Source organism: Prosopis cineraria, unplaced genomic scaffold (genome assembly GCF_029017545.1).
Source record: "Prosopis cineraria cultivar Desert tree isolate PC_DT_omini unplaced genomic scaffold, ASM2901754v1 PC5, whole genome shotgun sequence".
Taxonomy (NCBI): Eukaryota; Viridiplantae; Streptophyta; class Magnoliopsida; order Fabales; family Fabaceae; genus Prosopis; species Prosopis cineraria.
Genome location: NW_026555336.1, coordinates 23,839,301 through 23,866,509, shown reverse-complemented (window position 1 = coordinate 23,866,509; position 27,209 = coordinate 23,839,301). Strand labels below are relative to the sequence as shown.

At 33.2% G+C, this 27,209-nt stretch overlaps 1 long non-coding RNA gene across 1 annotated transcript; it reads left to right on the top strand.

The window, feature by feature from the left end:
• The first annotated feature begins 11,688 nt into the window (after positions 1-11,688).
• LOC129310362 (uncharacterized) lies at positions 11,689-14,387 on the top strand. The gene is made up of 2 exons (XR_008593099.1): positions 11,689-12,572; positions 13,171-14,387. It is a non-coding gene; the product is annotated as an uncharacterized LOC129310362 (long non-coding RNA).
• The last annotated feature ends 12,822 nt before the right edge of the window (positions 14,388-27,209 follow it).

The following is a 27,209-nucleotide window of genomic DNA, read 5'->3' as shown; positions in this document are numbered from 1 at the left end:
ATATGTGGTTTAAATTAGTAAGGGTGGGAGTTCACCCTAGCAGACATTAAGTCCATATGGCATTGCTGCTACCTCAAGACACCAGGCATAGATTATACTCTCCTTAATACCCAAAAGGGCGAAGTATTGGAGAGCTATACTCCTTAGTACCCTCAAAGGGTGCTGTGTTTTAGATTAAGCTCATTAGAATCTATAGGATGCAATGTTAGAGTAATGACACCTCAATTACTTATAATGGAGGGATCTGTAGTTCAAAAGTGGTTTTGGCCGCCTTAGCCAAGGAGCCTTACCATAGATGGTGAGCATAGATTGAATATGCGATCTAGTTTTATGAAATAGCTTGTAAGTTTGGTTGGGAGTATTGGGTGATTGAATATATAGTGATCATGTAGTGTACTATAGTGATAATAATTGTACCTATGTATTTGCTATTACACACTTTAATAATTGTTTATGACTTGGCATGTTAATCAATAATGTAGATTGTCTTGGTTATTAAAATTTTATCTCACCATGATTACTATTTTATAGGTTCTAAAGTTGAGATTGAACAAAGAAAGGAATCGAGCAAGGACTTGTGGATTGGCTAAATTGCAATTGTAATGCTTGATTTTATTGTGAGTTGCGTACATAAAATTTAAAATATGATCTTATGAGTTGCCAATTAGGAGTGCATTTCATTTTCTTGGTTTCATTATATTATAATATGATATATTGTATTTTAGCCTAAATATTGTATATAGTGAATACGTGGCTATTTTTTGTAGTGAAGAGCTAAAATACTAGTACAAGTACAAGAGATGTTGTATATATATGGTAATAATGTAAATTTAGTGTCTTATATGGCAATGATGAGATCAAGTAGTGTTTGCTTATGATTTTGTGATATTGGCCCTATTAGGTGAAATTGAGCATTAAGTGGCTAGATTTTGTGTTTAATGTTTTACCATGTATTTTAATGTTCAATCGGATGTATATTGGTCTATTAGACTTGGTTTAAGCCCCAAATTGAGTTGGTGGTATAAGTTTTAAAATTTAAGTACTTGGATTCCCTCTATTGATTATAAAATTTGACTTTTTGTATTCGGGTATCTAAATTTCATAGACAATGTCAGATCTTAATGACATTTGTGTAAAATCCTAAGAAAGGAGGCCTAAGTGATAACTATATTTTGAGGGTTAAGGGGTTGATTTGGGGTTTGAGTGTGCCTAAATGGGGTAAGAACCTTAGGTTTGGCCCTGAATCAAGTGGGGTTCAATAGTGTTACTCACTTAGGCGAGTGGGTGAGCTTACTAGAGTTAGAAGTGTAGGACTTGCTTAGGTGAGGAGTATGTTTTGAAAAATTTATAAATAGATGACTTAGCCAAAAAATAAAACCAAAAACTCATTTTAAACTTTTTGAAGGTTCAATTTTTGAGAGAGCATTACTAGGGTTAGCCTCTAGTGACCTAATAAGCCCTAATTGAGTTAGATTTCACTAAGTTACGTCTTCTAGGACTAATTTACACCTTCAACACCTTTGTTTTATCGATCTAATGTCTAAGGTCTTGCCCTAGGCTTGAATCTTAGATCTAAATTCTTAGAGTTGATCCATCTGAGTCTCAAAAAGAATTCTAACTGGTTTAATTATGATATAAACCTATTTGTAGAATGATCTTAGAAACTATTAGGATCTGAGTACGATAGAACTCAAGTGAAAGATTGATAACTCCCTATTTTGTGCTATAATTGATATGTTTTGAGTTATATTTTAGGAGTCATCAATGGAAAGAGAATCATTTTCTTACTTTTATAAAAAAAATTAACTAAGCGCCTCATATGGATTGATTGTAATATTTTTAAGGAAATTGTTTAAAATGATGAAAATTAAAGTAAACAAATATTATACTCATATTTATTAATTGTGGATAGGTGAGGCATGTCCACATCAAAGCAAGAAAGAGAAAGGAGATAAGAAAAAGTGCTTTTTAGTCAAAAACATAAAAGCAAAAGTTCCTGCACACTGTCAGAATTTTCAGAAGTGCTCACTAGTGCCATGGCACCATTGAAAGAGTGCCCTAGCACCAAATGAAAATGCAGAAACACACAGTTTCATTTTCTATGCCAAATTAACCTAAATATCTCATTTTTCTGGACTAGAGGAGCCACCTTTGAGTTGCTGCAACTGAAGAAAACCTTAGGAGAGCAAGAGGAGGAGTCTCGAAAGCTTGGAATTAAGAAGAAGTGGAGCAAATCTTCATTCTATCTCAGTTTTTTAGTGTTTTCTCTTCTTCTTTTCCTTTATGCTGATAGATTCAAATTTTGCCTGTGTTATTACAATTTTCATTCCATCTATGTGTAGCTAAATTTCTTGTTCTAGAGGACTATGAACCTATTTGTGTAAATAACCTTAGATTTTACCATTTAGTTGTTGAGAAATGAAGTTTTGATTATTTGTTCTTTAGCTATTTTGTTCTTGTTTAGTGATTGGCCACTATTAAGTGAGATTTGGGCATTTGGTTGAACCTGGAAGGGGAGACTCAAATTAGACCTTGAGAACTAGTAGCCTAGGATTAGTTTAACTAATTTGCCATTAGAATAGGAATGTATCTAATAGACCAAAGTAATCCTCATGGGTTAGGGTCTCTAATGCAATTAATTAATTAAGGTAATAATTTGCTTTAATTAAATTAATTAGGATCTATAGTAATCGAGAGATACTTTGGATTAATTTAGATTCCCGGATTATCAAAATTGAATTTTAAGACAATTAATGTGGTAATGAGAGGGTTAAGAAGCAAATAGGAGATTAGGACTCTAGAACACTCTTCTCTTGATTGACTTGAGTTGTTTGTGGATTGAAAGTTATTTTAATTGATTGCTTTTAATATTTCCATTTTAATTGCTTTAAATCAATTTCTAGTTTTATTAGCTTAACGTGAATGAATTTGAAAATTTAATGCCTAATTGCCATTTTAATTAACTCCTTAAGGGATTGACCTTGATTACCACTAGCTTCAATTACGACTAGTGCACTTGCGGTGTCTCTTAACTTTTTGTGAGCATTAAGTTTTTAGCGCCATTGCCAAGAAATTAAGGCTATTGATGATTTGCATTAAATGACTTTTAGTTATTTTTAATTAAGCATTGCATTTTATTTTACTTGTGAGTTGCACAATTAGATTCTTGATCTTTCTCTTTTGAGCTTGCAGGACTATACTTTATGCCACATAAAGCTAAGGGTAAAAAAACACCTGTAAGAATGAAGAGTATCTAAGAACTCTTAGATGCAACATCACCTTTGAATTCATCTTAAAAGGATAAAGAAATTGTAGTTATAAAGATGGCTGAGCAAAATCAGAACCGGTTAATTTGTGATTTTGTTGGGCAAACCATGAAGAGTACTCAACCTAGCATTATAATACCAGAATTTCAAGCTAACAACTTTGCGATCAAGTTGGTGATGATTACCATAATTCAAATTATTGGTTTGTCTAGTAGTGCTCTACATCAAGATGCTAATCGACATATCATGTCTTTCTTGGATGTGTGTGATTCCTTCAAGTAAAATGGAGTACCAAAGGATGTTTTAAGGCTTCAATTTTTTCCAATCTCTATTGAAGACAAAGCCAAAGAATGGCTACTCAATCTACTAGAGGGGTGGGTTTATTAGCAATTGGGATGATTTGGAAGTAAAATTTTGAGCTCACTTCATTCCAAACAACAAGATTGATGATGCTAGATGTGATCTGATCAATTTCATGCAACTACTGGATAAGCAATTATATACTACTGAGGAGATGTACAAGAAAATGATGAGAGCATGCCCAAATCATGGGATGGATGATTGTGCCATTGTTCAAAATTTCTACATAAGATTGAATCTTCAATCTATTCTATGTTAACTTCAATTCTGAATGGGAGTTATGATTAAAGGCCTGTTGATAAAATTATGCAAGTCTTGAATACTTTATTAGAGAGCCACTCATATAGAAAGGATGAGAGACAATTAGTTCCTAAAAAATTAAGCACCAATGAAAACTCTTCTACGCAATTGGCCGCTATCTTATCTAATCTTAATAAGAGGTTTGATTCGTTAGCAAGTCAAGTAAAGAAAAATAATGTGATGAATGTGAATTCTATGCAATTGACTCCTATTATTTGTGATCATTGTGGGGATGTGCATATGCTTGACCAATGTCCTATGTTCATGCAAATGAGGCAGTAAACTATGTAGGGAATTTTCAAAGAGGACAAGGAAATCCTTACTTAAATACTTACACCCTTGTATGGTGAAATCACCCTAATTTTTCTTAGAAGAGTGGTACATCTCTTAACCAAGCATCTACTTCGGGTGCAAGGCCAACTAATCCTCTCGGTTTCTCATAAGTTGGAAAGCAAGTTATGCTAACTCAAGAGTTAAAAGTTAACTTGGGAAAAGTGATGGCAAAGTTGATAGAATCTCAAATCAAGAACACTTAGGAACAAGCTGCCATAAATGCTAGAGTGGATTCATCTCTCAAGAATCTTAAAGTGCAAATGAGTCAGATGGCTATTACTTTGAATACAATGTCTCAAGGTGGATTGCCAAGCAATACTATGCCTAACCCTCGTGGGGAGGGGAAAGAAGAGTGTAAGGCAATTACCTTACAAACTGGAAAGCAATTATCGGAGGTATCTCATCCATTAGATTCTTCAACTAATCAAGTTGCTAACCCTCCTCAAAAGAATGTGCAATCTGAAATGGTGAATTTTAAAAATGCTCTTGCTATAAGTGAAGAATGTGAAGTGAGCAAAAGGGAAGAATAAGACAATTGAGCATCTTAAAGCAATACTACCCCTTCCTTTTCCTCAAGTATATAAGAAGAAAGTGGAGGATCAACAATACTCCAAGTTTTTTGATATCTTTAAATAACTCCATATCAATATTCCATTTTCTGAGGCATTGGAGCAAATGCCTAAGTATGCCAAGTTCCTTAAAGATATGTTGAGTGAGAAAAAGAGATTTACTGAATTTGCTACAGTGGCTTTGACTAAGGAAACCATTAGTCTTTTGAAGCCACATATTCTACTCAAGTGCAGGGATCTTGGTTCATTCTCTATACCATGCCTTATTAGTAAAAAATTTGAAGGTTGTGCATTACGTGATCTTGGCTTTGTTGTGAATCTCATGCCTATATTTGTCTTTAAGAAGCTTTAATTAGGGGAGGCAAATCCTACAACTGTCACACTATAGTTAGCTAATATAAGTCTCTCATATCCTCATGGCATCATTGAAGATGTCTTGGTAAAAGTAGGTAATTTCATCTACCTTGCTGATTTTATAGTCCTTGACATTGAAGAGGGTAAAGAAATATCATTGATTATTAGTAGGCCATTTTTAGCTATAGCTAGAGCCTTGGTAGATGTAGAAAAGGGAGAAATTGCCTTAAGGCTTAGTGATGAGCAAATCACATTTAGTATGGATAAAGCCATGAAGTATCCAAATGGAGTGGAGGAGTGTGTAAGGGTTTCTATCATTGAAGAACTAGTCCAAGATGTTTTTGAATCTCATGCTTCTAAAGATCCTCTTGAAGTTGTGTTAATTGGAAAAAGTACAAGGGAAAAGGTAAACCATATGCAAGTTGGGCAAGCTCTAAATGCTTCTTGTTACTCACCGCAAGTGCACGGGTCATAGTAAGTAATATAATGAAAGTAAAGTATCGTTCTCTCGAGGATTGTTCAAAAACAATGACCAAGCAAAAGACTAAGCAAATTCGATCAAGTTGAGCTACACATAGTTAGGTGAAAATGATTTTACAAATGAAACTAATACTAGAAAATAAAGAAAAGTGATTGATTCACAAACTTCAAACACAAATTAAGACCTAGGATTATTTATCCCCTTTGTATTTCATAACACCAAAATTAACTCTTCTCATAAATGCTTTTAATAAAAATCAGTGCTAACCTAGGGTTCTAAAAATACTTGGACAAGTTCTCTCAAGTCATGAACAAGTGTTTAGTTAAATTAATTGCTCAATCTCTTGTTACAATTAATAAAACTCAATTTTAAACACCAACCCTAATGTGGCTATGCAAGGCTAGCAAGTATATCTCTATCTTACTAGCAAAATCATCCATTCAACATACAAATATCAAGTTCTTACACAATATTACCCAAGTTCTACACTCAACTTAGCCCTCTCAAGCATCAATTAAGTGAATCCAACATTTAAATGGTGGCCAATCACTTAGAAGCATTAAGAAAGAGTAAAATAAACACATATATATCATTAATCACAAAAAGAGAAGAGAAATATAATGTTAATCTATACAAGGGTTCCAAATAATCCTAGAACAAAGGGTTCAACTACTCATAATCATCCACAACCTACAAATATACAAAATAAGTAGACTCATTTCAGATTACAAGAGAGGAAAGGAAGAGAAATAGAAAAATTGAAGAAAATGAGCTCCAAATATCTTCAAAGCTTCAATTTCTTGATCCTAACTCTTCTAATGCCTAAATCCTAGCACAACCAAGCTCCAAATGTGTCTAAAAGTCTGAAGAATACATTTTGGGTCGAGCTCTTAGCATATATATGTCCTAGCCAATTGATTTTTGATAAATGAAACGTAGTGTTTTTCTGACAGCGACGAAAGTCACGAACAAAAGTCACGACTTTAGGACGACTTTGGCAGTTTTGCACTATTTTTGCAGCTAACGAAAATCATTTATTTTGTACCAAATTTCTTCATCCAAAAGCCTTCCAAAAACATCCACAAAGCTCCATAAACTTCTAATCAAAACTTCAACTAAAATAACATGAAATCAAGCCAAGAATACAAACCCAAAATAAAATGCACATTTTTATAATTTGGGCAATAAAAACATATACAATTGAGCCAAAATGGATTAGAATCTAAGGAAAATGTGATAAAATAACATGAAATTTTAGAGGTTAACACTTCTTCATCATTTCCTAAAAGGCATTGGCAATATGATTTTTTGGAGTTAGAATCACGCACTACTCGTACTCTTCAACCTTCTTTGGAGAAACCTCCTTTACTAGAGTTGAAGCCACTCCCACCTTATCTGAAATATGCCTATCTTAGGAATTATGAGACACTACGGGTGGTTATATCTTCATCACTCACTCAAGATCAAGAGATAATTGTTATTTCTTGATAGTTAAATTAATTGCTCAATTTCTTGTTACAATTAATAAATGTGTTTTTAGTTTGTGAATCAATCACTTTTCTTTATTTTCTAGTGTTAGTTTCATTTGTAAAATCATTTTCACCTAACTATGTGTAGCTCAACTTGATTGAATTTGCTTAGTCTTTTGCTTGGCCATTGTTTTTGAACAAATCCTCGAGAGAACGATACTTTACTTTCATTATATTACTTGCTATGACCCGTGCACTTGCGGTGAGCAACAAGAAGCATTTAGAGCTTGCTCAACTTACACATGGTTTACCTTTTCCCTTGTACTTTTTCCAATTAACAAAATAATTGCTAAATGTGTTGAAGAACTACAAGAAAGCTATAGGTTGGACTATTGCTGACATAAAGCGAATTAGTCCAGCTAAGTGATGCACAAGATTTTAATGGAAGATGATCACAAGAAATTTGTTTAGAATCAAAAAAGGCTTAATCCTATGATAAAGATGTGGTAAAGAAGGAGGTGATCAAGTGGTTGGATACTGGGATTATATATCCAATCTTTAATAGCTCGTGGGTTAGTCTTATGCAATGTGTTTCCTAAGAAAGGAGGCATGACAGTAATCTTCAATGAGCAAAATGAGCTTATTCCTACTCTTACAGTCACAGGTTAGAGAGTGTGCATAGACTACAGAAAATTAAATGATGCTACAAGAAAGGACCATTTTTCTCTCCCATTCATTGATCAAATGTTAGACAAGTTTGCCAGTAAGGAATTCTTTTGCTTTTTGGATGGGTACTTAGGATACAATCAAATTGCTATAGCCCTTGAGGATCAAGAAAAGACTACATTCATTTGTCTATATGGCACTTTTACCTTTAGAAGAATGCCTTTTGGCCTTTATAATGCTCTGGCTGCTTTCCAAAGGTGCATGATGAGTCTATTTTCAGACATGATAGAGGAGATTATGGAAGTATTCATGGATGACTTTTCAGTGTTTAGTGAATCTTTTCATGCTTGCTTGATGAATTTGGAGAAAGTGTTGAAGGATGTGAGGAAACCAATCTAGTGCTTGAACTGGGAAAATGCCACTTCATGATGACAGAGGGAATCTCTAAGAAGGGTTTGGAAGTTGATAGAGCAAAGAGTTCAATTATTGAGCAACTCCTTCACCCATCAAACGTCAAAGCTATAAGAAGTTTCTTGGGTCACGGTTTCTATCAGCGATTTATGAAGGACTTTTCTAAGATCATTAAGCCTTTGAGCCAGTTACTTGAGAAAGATGCTCAATTTAAATTTAATGAAAAGTGTATCAAAGCTTTTGAAGAACTCAAGAGATGATTGATCTCTACTCCTATTATTGTTGCTCCTGATTGGTCATTACCCTTTGAGGTGATGTGTGATGCAAGCGATTATGCTATTAGAGCTGTTCTTAGATAAAAGGAGAGACAAGATTTTCCATCCCATCTACATGTGAGTAAGACTCTTGCTAGTGCTTAGGTAAATTACACTACTATTGAGAAAGAATTGCTTGCTATTGTGTTTGCTTGTGATAAGTTTAGAGCTTATTTGATGGGTGCTAAAGTCTCTGTGTTCACTGATCATGCTACTATTAAATATTTGATGAGTAAGAAAGAGTCCAGACCTAGGCTAATTTAGATGAATTTTATTATTGCAAGAATTAACATTAAGATAATTGATAGAAAGGGATGTGAGAATCATGTGACTGATCATTTGTCTAGGTTAGAGAATGAGTTGGAAGTAACTAAAATTAATGATGACTTTCCTGATGAACAAGCATTTGCTATGAATTGTAATGAATTGCCTTAGTATGCTCATTTTGCAAATTTTTTAGTTCGTGGAGTAATTCCATCGATTTAAAATCATACCAAAAGAAGAAGTTTTTGCATGATGTGAAATTCTTTGTGTGGGATAAACCTTTCTTATATAAGAGATGTGCTAATCAAATTTTAAGAAAGTGTGTGCCTTAAAATGAACAATGTGATATCTTGTATGCTTGTCATGTTATTCCTTATGGAGGCCATTTTAGTGATTCTTGTACTGCTTGTAAGGTGTTACAATGTGGTTATTATTGGCCAACTTTATTTAAAAATGCTAATGCCTATGTTTCTCATTGTGATACATGTCAAAGAACAAGTAACATTTCAAAAAGGCATGAAATGCCTCAATCAAGTATTCTTGAGGTTGAATGTTTGATGTATGGCAATAAATTTTATAGGATCTTTTATTTCATCTAGAGGTCATCAATATATTTTGGTTGTTGAATATGTGAATAAATGGGTAGAAGCCATAGCATGCCACACTAATGATGCTAACATGGTTGTGCATTTTGTGAAAAAGAATATTTTTACCCGTTTTGGCACACCTAAAGCAATCATTAGTGATGAGGGGACTCATTTTAAAAATAAGTTGTTCAACAATTGCTTACAAGATATAGAGTTACTCATAAAATGTCTTTGCTTACCATCCTCAAACTGATGGCTTGTGTGAAGTGTCTAATAGAGAGTTAAAAATAATTTTGGAAAAGACTGTGGGTCCTACTAGGAAAGATTGGGCGGATAAGCTCGATGATGCATGATGGGCCTACAGGACAACTTACAAATCCCTAATAGGTATGTCCCCATATCAATTGGTGTTTAGAAAAGCTTGTCATTTACCCATTGAGCTAGAGCACAAAGCATTTTGGGCAATTAAGAAATTGAATTTTGACATGAGCAAGTGGATGAGAAGAGGTTGATGCAACTAAATGAGCTAGACGAGTTTAGATTGCAAGCTTATGAGAGCTCTATGATTTATAAGGAAAAGACCAAGAAATTACATGATAGCCATATTTGACCTAGGAATTTTGAACCTAAACAACTTGTTTTGTTATATAATTCTCAGTTGAAGTTGTTTCCAAGGAAGTTCTAGGTGGTTTGATCCATTTAAGGTGGTTTCTATTACATCTATGGAGCAATGATATTATGGAAGAAGATTCTAGAAGAGTTTTCAAAGTTAATGGCCAACGTCTAAAATTATACTTGGGTGGTGTGGTGATTTTGATAGAATGAAGGTATCGGTCAAGCTCTCAAATCCTCCATAGTCCCTAAAGATATTCTGGCTGAAGACTATAACTTTAGCTCTTCTTGGGAGGCAACCTAAGTCCTGGTTTTTAGCATTTTAGTTAATTTTGTGTTTTTGTTGATTGCTTAAGTTTTTATGTGTTTTGTAGGTTTTTGGATCCCTTGGAGTGTGACTAATTTGGCAACTAAGACCAACATAATAGAAGAAAGCTATTTGAATGAACAAGAGGGAGTATCTCTACTTAGTGTATATGGTTGTGTCATTTTACTGCTAAATTTTGATAAATTATTGAATTTTGCTATTATACATTGATTTTTGTAATTTATTTGATGATTTGATGTTTTTGAGTGTTTGGCTATTTAACTATGTTGCTCTTGCATGTTTGTATGGTGCTTATTGTTTGATCATGAGCAATGTTTTTTTTTTAAATTGATTTGATTTGTGGTGTAAAGCTGATGCAAAATTATGATTCTAGGAGAGGGTATGATTTGCTTGTTTTATAGTTTTGATAAGTATTGTGATTCATTTCTAATTATTTATAGTGTTTGAAAGTGTTTGAGCATGTGAAAATGAGATTCCAAGGTGTTTTGAAGGAGTAAAATTGTGTAGATGTACTTTTGCTGGTTCTAACAAATTCTGCAAATTTGCCTCTGGTGCCATGGCGCCTCCAATTGAGTGGCATAGCACTTATCTCAACAGAGCACCAGAATTCAGGCATCAAGAAGGCTCTCTATGGCATTGAGATTTTAGTGCCATGACACCATGATTCATGGTTAGGAGGAGTATTTTCTTTTATAAAAAAAAAATAAAAAATTTCATTTTTTATAATATATTTTTATGTTAATATATATATATATATATATATATATTTTCTTTAAAAAAACCATTTAATTTTTTTTACTTTGAATTACTTTGTAAAATTTTTTTCTTATTTAAAAAAATTCAAATTCAAATTGTTATTATTATAAGCTGAAATTTTAATTATAAGTTTTAGGAAAAATTAATCTTTTAGTCCTTCAACTTTTAATTCACTTATAACTTAGTCTCTCAACTATGACTCGCTGTGACTCAATCCCTCAACTATGACTTATCTATGACTCAATCCTTCAACTTTTGAATCACTTACAAATTAATCCCTAAACTTTTCTTAATTTTTTTTTCATATTAACTTATATCTCACATCAATGAGCAATGGGAGGAGGATATTTTAAAATAATATGAACATTTTTTTATCTTTCTTATTTGATAAGAAATTTTTTTTAAAAAAATTAAAAAATAAAGACCGAGTTATAGGTGAATCAAAGGTTGAGAGACTGAGTCGCAGCAAGTTATAATTGAAAAATTAAGTCACAACGAGTTATAATTGAAAGACTAAATTAAAAATGAGTTAAAAGTTGAAAAATTAAAAAATTAATTTTTCTTAAGTTTTATTATTATTATTATTATCATTAGCATTTTTGCGTCAGAGAACCCGCCTTTCAGCACTCATCTTCCTCATTTGAGAACCCTAGCCTCCTTCATCCTCTTGTGAGCTCAGTGCCGTCAGTCATTGCCCGCCGTGCTCCTCCACCGTCCTCCACCGTGTTCTGCTACTACGCATCCACTGCTTGCGTCCGTCATCTTCCTCAACTCATTCCCGGGCTTCGAACGCCCTCAACATCTTTGGCCTTCGAGAAATCTCCACCTGCACCATTCACCATGATCACCGGTCTCCTCCACTGCTTAAGTCGTCGTCCTCCAGAGATCACATAAACCCGAGCCTCCTTTTATCTTCATCCACCAGTGTTCTCATTGAGTTTTTGACCGGTTCGTCTTAGTGTCCAACGCTGTTGACGACCCCTGTGTTCATCGTCGAAACCAGAGCTCCAAGCTGTGTGTCCCTTCCATTCATTTTCATCATCACCGTCGACCCATGGTCCCTCTTCACAATTCATTTTGCTGCATTTTCTTTCATCCATTTTTGTTCTCACCGTAGACTACCATAGCTCACGCCATTTCTGAGCGTCCTCACTATCGATTCATCTCTGTTCTTCCCCTGATCTTCTTCACCTCACTTCCGTCCAGTTCATCTCTGTTCTTGGCGGCCATCACCACCACCTAGTTTCGTCACTCCCAGCCATTCTCGTTCTCTTTAATCTATGTCGCTCCGTCCATCCACACAATTTTGGTTTTGCCATTTCAAGTTGTTTGGGGTTTCGGTCAGCTCTTCAAGTTATTATTATTATTATTTTTTCTTTTCTCTCTATTTGTGCTGCTTTTTTCGTTTTGGTTTATTCTTGTTTGAGTTCTTGGGGGTTTTCTTTTTCATTTATTAATTATCCTTCTTCTTGCGGAGTAAGCTCTGTTCCATTGCTCTACAGGTCAGTGCACTTTACCCTTGTATTTTCTCTCTGATTATTTGATATCAGTTGGGCCTGCTTTAGTATTTTCAATGGTTTTGATTACTTGTTTAGATTCCCAATATCTGATTGTTGCTCATATGCCTTCTATATGAATTTCTCTGATTAATTTATCACTGGTCTTTTAATGTGGCAGACTTCCATTGTCAATGGGTGCTCATGGTCACTATTTTTGCGCTGGTTGTATCTTGAACTGATTTTTCTTTTTGCCATGTCTTTGCTGTGTTTATGAGGCATTTCATTATTCTTTAATTGGCTGGAGTTATTTGTGGCCTACTCAAGATTTTATGAACTTTACTGAAAAAGTTTCTTGGGTTTATTCTGAGGTTATGAGTTATGATGCACTAATGTTGATGTTCTAATTTTTTCAATTGGTTTGGAATTTCTCATTGTCTAGCTTGGTTGTTATTTTGAAAGTTAAGGGAGTTGCTGTTTTTCTCTCCCTATTATTTTTTCTTTTGGCTGGTTGATTCAAGTGGATTGCTAACTTTCTTCCACTTCTTATGATCAAATTTATGTGTGTATTACTTTGTTTTATGTGTTGGTTGGTTTCTTACAGGTACTATATGGCACCTTCCAACAAGCAAAAGACCACCAAATACAAAGCTTCATTAAAGGCAACTTTATTCCAAACCAAGCAATCTGTTAAGTCACTTGCTTCTGCTCCTGATCATGAAGACTCCCCACCTTTGGTTGAAGATCAAGTTGTGCCATGGCCCATCGACACCTTTTGTGCACTAGCGGCTGAGCTTAGATATACACAAAGTTTCTCTAACAATCGCCTCATCCAAGAACGTACATTCCCTTATGATAACCCACACCCAGCTTTTGAGATTATTCAAAATAATCAGTGGAAGTTGCTTTCTTCCCTCCAAGAATTGGTTATCTATCTTTGGTGCATGAGTTCTTCACTAATGCTTTGTTCTGTCCAGAGAAAAATCTTAAGTGCGAGGAAAATTTGTTTAGTTCACTGCGGATTCCATAAGAACTTTTTATGATCTTCTAATAATTGATTCTTGTCGCTACCAAGAATTGAAGAACAAGTCAACTTGCCCTTATGAGTTATTACCAAGTGTTTGACTTCACGGAATGTTAAATGGAGTTAGGGACTTCGCCATTCAGACCTATGTGAGGTTGCTAAGTTTTGGCATTATTTTGTCATTCATAATGTATTGCCTATCTCCCATGTTCATAAAATCTCGAAGGCAAGAGCTGCGCTAATTTTTCATATCATGACAAAACGATTGATAGACTTAGCAACCATTATCTACAATTTGGTTTCGGCAATACAAGCTATGATTCAGGACATCAAGGCTACAAAATTTACAATGATCTATCCTCACCTCATTCTGCCTTATGTGTGCAATGAGGGGTTCTATCACTCCCTACTAACTTATTAGAGGTGCCACAACCTTTTAAGCCGAAGTCCCTGGGAATGCAATCATTGAAGATTGAAATTTAAATGCCTCTATGGAACAAGAGGTGGCCCCTCCTCATGATGAGCCAAGTGGGCCATCTATGCCATTGGAAGAGCACGTTCTCGACATGTTGGCTACTCTTACGGTGCGCTTAGAGCAAGTTCAACATGATATCTCCATACTACGAGACATGGTTGTGGCCATTGAGCGACGATTGCCTCTTGCACCTTAGTTTATCCCATTCAGGGGGATTTTAATTCATATCTTAATTAATTTTCTTTTGGATGACTGTAGGACTAATGCATTTTTGTTACTTTTGGTTTGCATTTAAAAAAAAAAAATTGAGTTCTTATGTCCTTGTTCCGCGTCTTCTCATGATATTCTGCAGATTATAGGGTTTTCGTCCTCTCTCTCCTTACATTTGGATTACTTACATTTCTCTATTTTGTTAGGGGAGTGTCAGTTTCTTTCCCCCTCTTTCTCTTGTTTTGATTGTTGATTATTTTTCACATTGTGGACAATGTGTTGTTTAAGTGTTGGGGAGGGTGATATTAACTTTGCATTGCCTTACTTGTCCTCAAATTTTGGTGTTTGATTAATTGTGTCTTCATTTTTCTTTTGTTGTAAATATTGGTGTTTTTAGTCCTTTTGTATATATTTTTTGTTGAAAAAAATTTCATACTTTTGTGTCTTTTGTCTTAGGTTTATTTGTGAATGTTGTCAAGATTAATTGTGCTTGATCTTGAATGTATTAAGTTGAATTGGGATTATACTTTACCTTTTCATTGCATGTTTGCAATTAGGTAAAGAATTAGGCTTGGATAACTTAACTTAGGGAGTCCAAAATGCTTGTGAGAAATTTGAGCCAAAATTTTCATTTCTGTTAAGAGAAAATTTACTTAGTGATTTCATCTCTAGATGATTTAGGCATTCATTTTTAAAGCTAGTTTGGCCAAATGATCATCGTATTCACATTTAATCCACCTTTTGAGCATTAGCCATTCCTTAAAAAAAAAAAGAATAATTTTATAGTCCTTTGGTTGGATTAAAATATCCTTTTATGTTTTATCTCTTGTAATCGTTGGTGTTAAGTGGGGCAAGTAGTGAAAGAATTGATAAAAAGGAGAAGAAAAAAAAAGTCTATGGTTGTTTAAAAAGTAATGAATATGCAAATGATTTGTAAGAGTTGAGAAAGATAGAAGAAAAATGAAGATGAAAAGAAAAAAGAAAAAAGAAAGAGAAAGAAAGAAAAGAAGAAACAAATAATGGATGTATAAAAATTTTTTTTTGATGATAAAAAAAAGAAGTATAAGAAGAATAATGAATTAGTTGATCATTTTATTAGATGAAAATTATATTTCTTGGGATCTATTTGATAATTCTTAGCACTAATTGAAGTTGGTTTTTTTTTTTCCCAATACCTATTTTATTCCATCATCCTACCTTGTACATTACAACCTTTAATAATGCTTTTTTGATTTGTGCATGTATTGGGATAATAGAGTGGAAATGGAGATAAGAAACAAGCTTATAGTAGATGAATTGTAATAGGTAAAATTGAGTGAAACACAAGCCATCAAAACACATTGAGCGTAGAGTGCAAATACTTGATTGGAGAGGGACAACTTATTGTGATTTATCTTTGTTTAGTTAGTTACCTTATTGCTCACATTTTTTTTAAAGGTAGAAATGATTTCTTTAAAGACTAATTGCTTGAAAGTTTAAATTACTTCTGACTTGATAACTTTTGCAATTTTTGTGTTTAGTTAGTTCTTTTGCATTTAATTGTTTTAAAAAATATTGAGGACAAGATTTGATTCAAGTGTGGGGGTGTGATGACTCCCTATTTTATGCTATAATTGATATGTTTTTTGTTATATTTTAGAAGTCATCAATGAAAAAGAGAAACATTTTCTTGCTTTTATAAAGAAAAATTAACTAAGTTCCTCATGTGGATTGATTGTAATATTTTTAAGGAAATTATTTAAAATGATAAAAATTAAAGTAAACAAATATTACACTCATATTTATTAATTATGGATAGGTGAGGCATGTCAACATCAAAGCAAGAAAGAGAAAGGAGACAAGAAAAAGTGCTTTTTAGTAAAAAACATAAGCAAAAGATCCAGTGTACTATCAAAATTTTTAGAAGTGATTACTGGTGTTATGGCACTAGATGAAAATGCAGAAATGCACATTTTCATTTTTTGTGCGAAATTAACATACATATCTCGTTTTTTTGGATTGGAGGAGCCACTTTTGAGTTGCTGGAACTGGAGAAAACCTTAAGAGAGCAAGAGGAGGAGTCTAGGAAGCTTGAGATTAAGAAGAAGTGGAGCAAATCTTCATTCTACCTCAGTTTTTCAGTGTTTTCTCTTCTTTTCCTTTATGTTGATATATTCAAATTTTGCCTTGTGTGTTACAGTTTTTATTCAATTCCATATGTAGCTAAATCTTCTTATTCTAGAGGACTATGAACCTATTTATGTAAATAACAGAAATAAAGTTTTGATTACTTGTTCTTGAGCTGTTTTATTCTTGTTTAATGATTGGTCACCATTATGTGGGATTTGGGCATTTGGGTTGAACCTTGGAAGAGGAGACTCGAATTGGACCTTGAGAACTAGTAACCTAGGATTAGTTTATATTTGCCATTAGAAGAAGAATGTATCTAATGGACCTAAGTAATCCTCATGGGTTAAGATCTCTAATGCAATTATTAATTAAGGTAATAATTGCTTTAATTAAATTAGTTAGGATCCATAGTGATCGAAAGATATTTTGGATTAATTTAGATTCCTAGATTATCAAAACTAAATTTTAAGACAATTAATGTGGTAATGAGAGGGTTAGGAAGCAAATAGGGGATTAGGACTCTAGAACACTCTTCTCTTAGTTGACGTGAGTTGTTTATGGATTGAAAGTTATTTTAATTGATTCCTTTTAATATTTTCATTTTAATTGCTTTAAAATTAATCTCTAGTTTTATTAGCTTAATGTGAATGAATTTGGAAATTTAATGTCTAATCGCCATTTTAATTAATTCCTTGACGGCTCGACCTTGATTACTACTAGCTTCAATTGTGACTCGTGCACTCTAAAATTTTTGTAGGCATTAGAGATTGAATCTTTAATCTTTCAAAAGTTTAAGATAACTAGGATTTAAATTAATATATATTATAGTTTGTAACACTATTTAGGAGATAGTTTATGCTATCTTACTTATTAATATACACGTTGTATTTGAGATATGAAACTTTATTTTGAGTAATGATATATGTACCATGTGACTTAGTGATTGTATTCTGAATATATGTAATAAGATTAATTGTTACTAGAAATGCCTTGTTGTATGATATGCTTATATGAGAATTCTAGAATTGTGAAATATCGAAATTTCCTCATGATATATGAACTCTGTATGAAATTTTAGTATGAGGTAGATATGCATATGGGCCGTTAATTATTTGAATACATGTATAAAGGTGGGAGTTTACCTGTAGGGGAGTTGTAAATATTATGAAAAATCCATGACTTACCCTACTGAGGTTGCCCCTTAATAGTGATTTATATGATTATATATATGTTCTTAGTTTCACTACTTAGATTAGTAGTGTTAGTCAGGCACTTGCTCAAGTTCATTGCTTGGATTAATAGTGATAGGTCGGGCATATCATGACACTCAAAATTTTGAGTCATAGGAACCATGGTCTAAATTGGAGCGGCCCCTCCTGATTTGGAGAGTAGGACTAGTTTAGTAATGTGACTAGAGGTATAGTAAGATGCCCATGAATTTAGTCAGAAGTTATAAGGGGGATTTGAGCATGCATCATTTGATACTTATTTTCCTATAAATCTTTATGAAATTAAATGATTGATATAAGCTCTAAAAATTATCTTATATGTGGTTTAAGCTAAATATGTAGATTGCAAGAATTATATGTTTACCACTGTTTTATATATTGATTTAAATATCCTAGTCACTGAGATTTTGTATGAAATCTCATCCTCTCACTTTTACCATTTTTAGGAGAAGGAAAAGGCAAGGAAGGGGGCAAGACCTCGAGAACAAAACACTAGAACTCTTAAGCTTTTTGGTGAAATTTTTGTAATGCATTTAAGTTGGGTTTACCAACTATAGGGACATGTAGTTCATATTTAATTTAGGATGATTATTTGACATAAATTGTATTTTATCTAAAATTATTGTGGTTGGTAGAAACTAAAAATTGTGAGACAAGTTACCTGCCTGGGCGAGTAAGTGGATTCTCATCGAGGCGAGTAAGTACCTATGGGGCTAGTAAGGTAAGCCCTCCCCGAGGCAAGCTGTATTATTGGCCACGATGAGTAGCCAGGGGCTAAGGCAGGGAAGTATTCTCTTGATGATGAATGTATTCTCTTACTTTAAGCTATGAATAAAATGAGAAGAAATTTAACTGCCATAATTAATAAGTCTATCTATCCTAAAGGCTAGCATAATTATGACATTGTAATATCATATGTGGTATCGAGAGTAGTGATTGAGGTCATTATAACTTGTACCATTAGTTAGATTATAGAATAAACTTCATATGGGCACTTGAATCACTTCAATTGAACATCGGATGTAAAAATGAAGCACATCTGAAGTTTTCCTTGAAAAGCTGTCATGACAGCATTTTGCTATCATGATAGAGACATATACGCCGTGGCATGTTGTACACATGCCATAGCACAAAGTACAAAGGTCAAATTGCCCTTTCTATGCCACGTGCCATTTTTTGTCTTGGTTTTCTTGTGTTTTGCTTCCTTTGCTTTCCATGCTTCCTATACTTCTAAAAATCATTAAGTTTGAGCTCAAATAACATCTTTAAAGGGTTTTTGGGATCTTAAATGTCTTTATTGTATTTCAAATAATTAATTGATTTAAACCTTTTGTGATTACAGTAAGCTTAAGAGGGATTAATGACTCTTAATTACCATTGTAAGTTGTGATTATGTAGTGATTATGGGTAATTTCTAGGCAGACATTACAATTAGAAAATTGAGTTGGTTTAATTGTACAAATAATTACTTGTGTTCAATTTGAGAATAACACATAGTACTTAATCTTATAGATTGACATGACTAATGAATATTTTGAGTAGATTGATAGTGAAAAGAAAAAAAACTATCATGAGTAACCCTTTTTGGTAAAGAAATGGTTGAGATAACTGGATAATTTATGCTATTTATTGACTCATTTAACTATTTGCAAGTTGTTTTTAGAAGTACATATAATATTACATATTGTGTGATTTAGAAATTATATGATTTTGAATTGGTATGTGGGAAAAAAGGGATTTTGGAATATAATATGCATACTAATTGTATTTTTTTAAAAATATAATTAACAATAAAATGTGAAAATAGTAAAGTATGATAATGCATTGCATATGTGTGAAAGTTATGATCATGACGTGTAATATCCTAAACTTTTAACCCAAAAACTAATTACTAATTAAAGGTAAATTAGTAAATTAATTATGTAATCATGATTTTGGAAGGTGAATTGACATTTTGAGTTGTTGGACAATTATATGATCAAGATAGGGTGAAAGAATTATGTTAGGAGCGAATGGTGTGAGCTACAATAAGAATTTCTTTATTGTGCCATACGCTGCAACTTTTGCATAATGCGCCACGATGCATGACACAAAATTTGGATAAATAATACATGGCTCAGCTTGTGAAGAGAGAAGGAAAAAGGAAAAGAACGACAGTGAGGAGGGGAGGAAGCATTTCTCTACTAGGGCAAGGAATCATAGACACGTGGGAGTTAGTTCTAACCTGTTGCTTACCGGGTAAGTTTTATATCTCCTTACTTTCCTAGTCTACCATATTTTTTTTTAGTTTGAGACATAGATAAATTGAATTGGGGAGTTAGGAGCATTAATAAGAGGTTTAAAGGGCACTCGGGAACAGTTATTGGGAGTTAAACTAATGAATTTTGACTAGTTTGGTGAATAATGGTTGAGCTTTGGATTTATAAGCTCAATTTGACCCTATTTGAAAGGTTTTGAAGGTGTGAAAATTTTATATAAGTAATATGAAAGCTAACGGAAGCTGTAAAAGGCTTATAAAAAGTGAATTGGACTTAAGGTTGCTAAATGAATGTGATTAGGCATTTACATTAGTTTAAATATGCAAATGAGTACATATGTTCAATGAGAGAATTGACATATTGTGTTTAATTATGTAAGTTGATCTCATGAGTTATTTTAAACAATTGTAGTGAAGAAGATAAAAATACCATGGGTAGCCCTTTTTAACATAAAAGGGTTGAGGTAACTAGATAATTCATACTGTTTATTAACTAGTTTAACTGTTAATAAGTAAATTTTTGTAATATAATATATGATATTATACATTGGCATGATTTGAAACTTGCATGATTTTGAATTTGGAAAAAGATTTGATTTATAATTTGACTCTGCTAAGGAAAGTTTGTTTTTAGAGGCTAATATGATAAATGTGAACTATTTTATACATATATGGATATATGGTAGCACATTATGTGAACTAATTTATCACACTTTACACAAACACCATTAAAGGTCCCATAAACCTCTAGTGTTATCAAAATTATAATTATTTAAAAATATTGTAATTAGATATTTTTCAATAATTAGGATCCCAAAATTGATCAAAAACCATTGAAAACCTTTTAAAAGTAAATATTTTTGCCCAGCGGAAGCCTACAGGCTGTATAAATGCCATACATCGTGAAAACTAAAGCAAAACATCACATTTCAACAAAGTGGTCATATGTTATGGCATGTGCCACATGCGTCACAACATGTGGTATAGAGCAAGAAATTCACGCTCTGTGACATGTGTTGCAGCATGCACACGATGCATCGTGGTGTACATATCAAATTTTGCTATCAGTGACAGCTCACGAATATGAAATTCCAAAATGAGTTGTTTCTTGATACGAAGTCCAATTAGAGTGATTCAAGTATTCACAGGAAGCTCATTTGACAAGCTAACTAATGACATGGGCTTTGTTTCAATCTGATGTTTCATTTGAAAATTAGACACTTGGATGCAAACTGACTATTATTTGTCATTTTCATCCAACTTGAGTGTTACAAATCCAACCCATATGTCATTAGCCACTTCTTAGGGCTTAACCACATCCTATAGGACATATTACACTTGATTAAGTAATAATATAATCAAAGTCACACATTTATATAAATATGGCCATCTAATCGCCTTTTTCACAAAATGGGCTTATTTTTCACAATTTCACATATAAACATATCTTTGGCCAAACTCTCACATAATTGCCACTTTCACACATACCCTGCATATATATCCTTATCTTAGCCCTCTATATTACCATTCACCACATTCTCACATACTAAGGCTAAGATGCATAAAATCTCACACACATGTGACAATCATATTATACTAATACATTTTTATGGCAACTTAAATCATTTATATTTACGATACTATAAATTCATTACACAAACTTTACTAGCGTCGTAGTATCTAATACTATGTCTGCCCAAGTCTTTCCCCTTTACCTTGCTCACTATTAGAACATGTAAAAATGTAACCACATGGTGAGATAAATATTTTAGTAACAGAATAATTCACGGTTATCAATTAATATGATTAACTGTAAACAAATAATGCTTATATATATATATATATAGATGCTTGGGAGCATAAATCTCTTACACTGTACCTACATAGGCACTCAAAAGAGAATTTCCAACGCCATACCTAAATAGGCACTCAAAAGAAGAATTCTCCAACACCGTACCCCATCGAGCACTTAAGAGAATATATGCTATATGGTCTTTCATTACTCTTCTTATGGGTGAACTCCCACACTAATATGATCATGCTCATATTTCTTATATACAAACCATAAGTTTGTAATTTAAGCCATATATATACATATATTTTTTTATAAATTAAATTCTTTAAAATCATTTCCATAGTAACATACTTATAATTCAATATTTTCCATGCATAATATGCCTATTTCACAAACATGCAACAATTTCATAACACACACACACACACACACAAAACATAATTACTCACAAATAGTTAATTGAATTAATCAAATAGAGTGAAATACTCAATCACCTTAATACTTCTATCACTATAAAGGTTATCCATGGTATTTTTTTGATCACTTAACTCCACCCCTAGCTTCCACTACCTCAGATTGCCCACACAATACATCAACCTACACAATTAGCACTATTAGTAATTTATAAATTGACTACAAGTACTAATTATTGTTATTATCCATAATTAACAATTTACTTCCTTTCACTTGAACATTCTAGGCCTCAATTATCCTCTTCAATCTTTTTATCACCTTCACAAGATCCAACACACCTTATACCAAATTTTTACCCATTTAAATTATCAAATTAGAACTAATTAAGCCTATTGCTTAAAAACTTAACTGTTAATTCCCAAACTAGTCACAAAACCTTAGTTTGATTCATAAGAGTCTTTTTATTGCCAAAAGGTAAGAAATCAACAACTTAAAACTTTTTAATTTAATTTTTCTATAACTTAAACTAAGAGAAATTAGGGTAGAATTATAGCCTAGGGTGGTACAAAACTTGGATTGGTTGGAAATATTCTGAGGCTCTAAACTTTCTTATCCTAGCAGCCATCTTCTTCTTCTCCTTCTCTTTCATGTTTCTCCTTCTCTCTCCCTTTTGATTTTTGAGTCTAACCATGTTAGTTTATTTAAAGTTTTATGCCATGCGCTGTAGTGTATGCAACATATTTGTGGCTTGTGTCATAGTGAAGGAAATCTCACCATGCTCACACGCTTCACTCCAAAAAACCATTTATCTACTTGATCTTACTCATTCAACATCCTAATGTACTAAAACATTAGTCTACCATCCAAAATCTCAATCATCCACTAATTTAATAATTTACCCCTAATTAGTGATTGGTTTTAGGATCAAGAATTTAGGATATTATAATAGGATTCGGATAGAGCTTCTTCAATGGTCTTGGGCTCAATATTTGATATGAAGGTTGAGTGATCAGCTATGTTTTGTAAGTGACTTTAGTATGTATTGGTTCACTTATCTCCTTAATAACTTAATCAAGTAGATGATTCTTGTTATGCCTCTGAATAATTAGGTATAGAGATTCTTCTTCATCTATAGGAGGATGTTGTAACACCTTAGATTTCAACTATGGGAATTTCCACTATTTATAAGGGTATTTTAGTTAAATTAAGTAATTTTTAGTTAATGACATTTTTAGGAGAATAATGTATCTAATGGATCATTGGTTAGCCTTAGAGGAGGGCTAGATTAAAGTTTGAGCAGGCCACGGTATGGAGAAAGACCTAAAATGAGTCTGAGGTTCTCTGTGCCATACACTGTGGCGGACGAGCCAATGAGCCGCAGCGTACGTACAAAATTTGTGTTTATTAGCTCGTGAAATCAGACAAAAATAAGAAGTAGGAAAGAGAGAACGTAAAGAGACGACAAGCAACGACTAGTGGGTGCTAGGACTCAACCTTGGGATCACTATGGAAGCATTTAGAGTAAGATTTAGCTTTAGGTAAGCTCACTACACTTCTCCTTCTCCTTATATTCAAACTTTTCTAATGATTAGGGTATTTTGGGGCTCTGATTTGACTTTTCTTAGTTAATGGCTGAACCCATTGCTTTAGTTAAGGTATTGGGGAGTTAAATCAAGCCTTTAAACCTAGACTTATGGATTACATGATGATTTAGAGTTGTTGGTTAGGGTTTGGATGAACCTTAGGAAGAAATTAGATGATTGAAAATAATGTGGGTAATGTAATGGTGTTATTTATGTGTTAGGATGTTAAGTAGGATTAATGGAGTGTGTAGTAAGATTGTTGGGGTTGAATGGAGGTTTAGGTATTATGGGTACCCAAATTTATGTTATAAATAAGGTGATTAGTATGTGAACTAACAATTAAGGGTTTAATCTTATAGATTAGCTTTTGATCAAGCATTGTAGTGCAAATGGACATGTGTGGAGTCGTTAGTTGACCACGGTAACCCTTTTAATGATAAAAGGGTTAAGGTAACTGGATTGTCTAATCTCCCTTTTTATGTGTTTGGATGGTAGTGTGTTAGATTTTAAAGTTAATGTTTTGGTTCGGTATTAGTATAGTAATAATATGAAACTATGATTTTAAAGTTATGTGAAGCAGAATGAAAATTTGTTTTAATTTTTTGGCATTTGGAAAGTTAAATGCCACTTTCATGTATAACTACTTGTGAAACTTTATGATTTAAGTAGAAATAAGAAATTCTGATAATTTATATATTATGATCATATGTTGGATGCATTAAGCATGTTTGGCATGATCATTGTGAGATGGTAGGAGTTTACCCTTGTGTGTGTTAGGACATTATTTAGAAATCCATATGGTACATTGGTACTGTGGAGGCCCTAGTGCTTAGTATTATATTGTTTGAAAGTCCTAGTACTACCTGAGATAGATTAGGCATCGACACTCTTAGTATTCAGAGATAGGGGGAATTTGTGGTCCATAATGGGCAAAAGCGCTTGTTGGCTAGGGTTTCCTCCTTCTAATGGTGAGCTCAAGCTAATCTAGTCACATAGACTTGATCCTATCGAGTTGTCAGCCTATAGATTCAGTCAGAAGATATAAGGAAGGTATAAGGTGTGTGTAGATCATGTACATCATAGAATCATATGTATATATATATGAGACTTGATACATATTTTGAATGTCACTTCACATATGCACAAACTATTCTCACACATAAGTAGTTTGATTAGACTATTTAATTACTAAGTCCTCGACTCACCCCATGGTTACATTTTTCAGGTGAAGGTTCTGATAGGGGCAAGGAAGAGGAATGTGTGACTAAGCATTGAGGGGACTAGCCAAATTATATAGTCCCTTTCATTTTCTTTGTTTGTAACAAATAATATATGCATATTCCAACTTAGGACATATATGTCATTTTATATGCACTTGAATGATATGTTGTTAATTATGGGTATCTCGGCCTGGATGTGTTAGTAGTGTTATATTAACTGTGGGAGGTCAAGATACTAGTGCAAGTGTTAGTTTTGTTTTGATTCATATGTTAGATTGGTCATTGGATTGATTATGTGATGCTGTTACCCTTAGTGAAATTTATGTTAAAATTAGGTTTTTGGTGGATAAATCTTGTCTAGACTATTGTTATTATGGTTTGAATGTTTGTACAGGCTGTTAGTGGTTTATTTGAGTTAGTTCAAGTAGTTCTATGGTTATTGGCATTTGGTTTGGGAGTTTGGGCACCTTAGTAGTGAATTTTGAAAGAAAATCTTATTTGGCTTAGTAGTTAAGCATGAGACTGGTGCCGATAGCTAAGTGGCTTTATGTGCTACATGTGGACACTTGAATCACTCGAATCAGACATTGGACATTGAAATGATACGCTTTGGAAGTTGGCCCGAAGAGTTGTCATGATAGCAATTTACTATCATAATAGGGGACACGAGCCACGGTACATAGTCCATTATGCCATGATGCAACGCACAAAGAGGGATGTTTCCCTCTACACAACCCATTATGACGGATGATGCACTACGTTACAGTGTACTATGCTTTATTGCTATAAAATTATTTTGTTCTTCCCATTATTTCTTGGGATGATTTCTCATGCTTCTCTTATTTTATTTATTTATTTTAAACTATAGTTTGAGATCAAACAATCTTTCAAAAGGATTTTCTTGGATCCCATTTTTCTTAAATATTCTTTTAACCCTTAGGTTATGATAATTATTTATGGGATTAATATAAATCTTGGTTACCATAATAGTATTTCGTGTGCTTGGTAATGTCAGGGATGACATTATAGATGTTCTTCTTTTTCAATTGTTTCTAGAGATTTTTGAATTTGGAGATTATTCATCATCTCATTCAACTCTACATCATGAGTATCTTTGTTCATTGGATTCTCATAGAAAACAACATGCATAAACTCCTCCATAGTTTTTGTTGAGATTGAAGACTTGAAATGCCTTGTTTCTAATTGAATGGCCTAGAAATATTCTCAAGTCTAATTTTGCATCAATCTTTCAAGGTTCTCTTTGTCGTTGTGAATGTATACCTTGCTTCCAAATACATAGAGATAAGAGATGTTTAGTTTCCTTCCTTTATAGAGCTTATATGGAGTCTTGGTATGTTTTGGTCTAACATAGGCTCTATTAATAATGTAACACTTCATGCTTATAGCATCTACTTAGAAGACTTGAGAGACTCAATTATCATTTAGCATAGCCCCTGCCATCTTGGTGAGGACTTTGTTCTTCCTTTCTACAACACCATTTTTTTATGAAGTTCTATGTGCTTAAAAGTTGTGACTATATTCCATGCTCTTCACAAAAGTCCATAAAGTCACCATTTTCAAACTCTCCTTTATGATTAGACCTGATAGACACAATAGAAATACTCTTCTCATTTTAGATCTTTTTAGTAAAAGTACTAAATGCATAGAATGTTTCATTATTAGAGCTAGGAAGAAGGTCCAAGTGAATCTAGAATAATCATCAATAATAATAAGGGTATAAAGATTACTATTGAAACTTTTGACTCTTGAAGGACCTACCAAGTCCATATGCAAGAGTTGAAGAGGTTTGTCAAAGGATATGAAATCTTTAGGTTTAAGAGATGATTTAGTTTAGTTCCCAAATTGACACACTTGACAAACTTTTTCTTAATCCAAACTTAAGGGTGGAAGGCCAATGACCAAATTATTTTTTACTAATTTTTCTAACTATCTTTTATTTATAAGTTCTAAGTGTAATGTCACCCTACCATTACCAAGCACACTGAACAACAGATATGGAACACTGTTATGATAACCAAGAATAATTAAATCCATTAAAAAATGGTTATCATAAAGAGTTATGAAAAAGTTAAAGAAGTTAGGATCCCAAGAGAAACCCTTTTTGAAATGTCGTTTAAGCTTAAACTATAGTTTAACACAAATTACACAAGATAATGAAAGCATAGAAACCCACAATGACCTTAAGAAAAGCAATTGGAACAATCTAAAAAATTCTAGATTTTTGCTCTGTTCGTCACAGCGTAGGCCTCACTTGTCGTGCCGGATGGCACAGAGGGACTATGTCCCTCTCTGTGTATTGAGCTGCA